Raw genomic sequence first — 2455 nt, forward strand, 5'->3', positions numbered from 1 at the left:
AAAATCATTGAAATAAATAAGATCACAAAAGTGTTTTAAATGATTGATGGTTATTAGTGGCTATAAGGACGGCGATGACAGTGATGATGATGATGGTTTGGTGCGATATAGATGAAGGCGATGGTTATTGTGAGGTTTAACTTGTGGATTGATGATGATTATGGTCAGTTATGGTGACGGTGGGTTGGTGGTGATAATGATGAAAAGGATTGTTATCGTGAGGTTAAAAATTGATGATGATGGTCATGGTGATCAATACCAGTGATGATCATGATAATGATGACAGTGATGATGGACAGGGATAGGGATGTCAAGATAGCAGAAAATTCACTTACCTTGGGATGCTACGATAAAGATAAAGAAAATAAAGTTAAGTAAGTTTTGCAAAAAATATCTAAATTATACAAAATGCATTTTGAATTTAGTAGGGTACGAAAGGTTTAGGAAAAAATGAATTGGAATTTTACGTGTAAAAAAAATTCTGGCAAATTCAACTTCAAGAATTCAATTGGAAAAGCCAAAGAAAATACAATACAATACATCCAGTGGCGGATCCAGGACTTTAAGAGGGGGGGTTCATTTGCACCCAATGAACCCCCCCCCCTAAATCCGCCACATACATCTTTATTCACACTTCCTTTTATGTTAGATTACATTAAGTTAGATCTTTTGATCATCGAAAAGAAAGAAAATACTTATTTGGTCAAATAAATAAAGCTAAATATAAGTTGTAATGAAAGGAAATGCCTAGAGCCTAAATAAACCATATAGTTTCCTAGTTATACCGTAGAAAACTTCATTTAACTAAACTGTTATTTCCAATCTAAACCACTAAAAATATATATAAATTTTCGTAAACCAAAGCTTACATCATTTTTAAATTTTTCATTAATGATTTACAGATTCATCTTAAATTTTCACTTAACAAATAAAATAGTTAAATAGTTAATTATTAAGCAGTAATAATGTTGATGATGTTTAATAGAATTTAAAGTAATCATGAAAGTTTCGGTGTAATTCAATGTCAATCGATTTGTGAAGATGCAATTACCTTCAAATAAACGTATATTGTCATTGTCATAACTGTCATCTATGTCCTCAGGGAACACTACTTGAATTCCAAATTCAAAAAGTTGATGTGTCTATGATTATTTTTATTTTCAAAATTCCATAAAACAATCTCATTAAATGTTTCACATCATTTTTCTTTATAGAGCCAACAAAATGAAAAAGAATTCTTAATAAAATCCGAACTAGTTAATCCCAAAAGTCTTTGATAATTTTAAGGAAATTTGGTTTGTGATGAACAATAATTAACGCTTGGCTAACTCCTCCGTTATTCGGATAGCATTTCAAAATGACGATATATATATATTATCTTAAATAATCCAACTTCATAACAGAAACCTTATAAAATCATCGTTTTAAAACCGTCTTTTTTGGTCAATTTTAAAATATTAAAAATCCACAAGAATGTTATATATTTGTGTTTCGGTGCTTCCATTATTTTTTATCGCTAATTACGCTTTTTTTTTTTGTTTTGTTTTTCCTTTTGAATTCTTTTAATATTTTTATGGCTATTTTTCGTTGGCTACTAAAGATATTGTGCAATTCAACTTTTGGTCGATCGATACATTGTTGGAACTACTGAAAATATACGAATAGTGTAAACTTAGAATCTAAACTTACCAGCAGAGACGACCGACGTCATCGCCAGCAGCAGCGCGATTAACAGGGATAACTTTTCTTTCATCATCATCTTAAAGAAGCCTTGAGGGTGTCCTCAACACACTAAATCAACTCTTTTTTACTGAAAAGTAGCGTAGATTTTTGTAGTGAGATAATACTTAATGCAAACTTGTTGATGAACACTCTACTTATGATAAATGACTTCGGATTAAACGTGTTGAATGTTGTAAGTTATATTTCCAACTGAGAAGCCTTCTCGGCTACGCATATCTTGACTCCTACCTGAATAGTATGCTGATTTACGTCATTAGTTTTCAAACATCATTAGTTATTTTACCTCTCAATCAAGTAGACTTGCAGGAGTCTATATTGTTCGTTTGAGTTACAAGTCAGGACCTCTGTTATACTGAGTATCACTTTATTCGGGTTTTGCCAGCATGTTTCACAAATCCCAGTGGATTCAGAAGTATTTGTTCTCTTCTAGCGCACCTCAGGGGGGTATGGGTATGGGTTGATGGAACCATTCAATTGTTATTTTGTCAGCTTGTTTCACAAATCCCAGTGGATTCAGAAGCATTTGTTCACTTCTAGCGCACCTCAGGGGGGTAGGGTATGGGTTGAATGGAATCCATTCATTGTTATTTTATTTTCATTGAGCGGGCTTAGGTGCTGGATGATTGGAATGTAAAAGCAGAAAAGCTTAATAATCCTGAATAACGTACCAAAACCAATCTTTAAAGTTAGCTGCCGCATTAATCCTGTTCCC

The sequence above is a fragment of the Actinia tenebrosa genome, unplaced genomic scaffold, assembly GCF_029948245.1.
Source record: "Actinia tenebrosa isolate PJP-AT-01 unplaced genomic scaffold, QUT_ActTen_1.0 PGA_scaffold0__85_contigs__length_37466705, whole genome shotgun sequence".
In the NCBI taxonomy this organism is placed as follows: Eukaryota; Metazoa; Cnidaria; class Anthozoa; order Actiniaria; family Actiniidae; genus Actinia; species Actinia tenebrosa.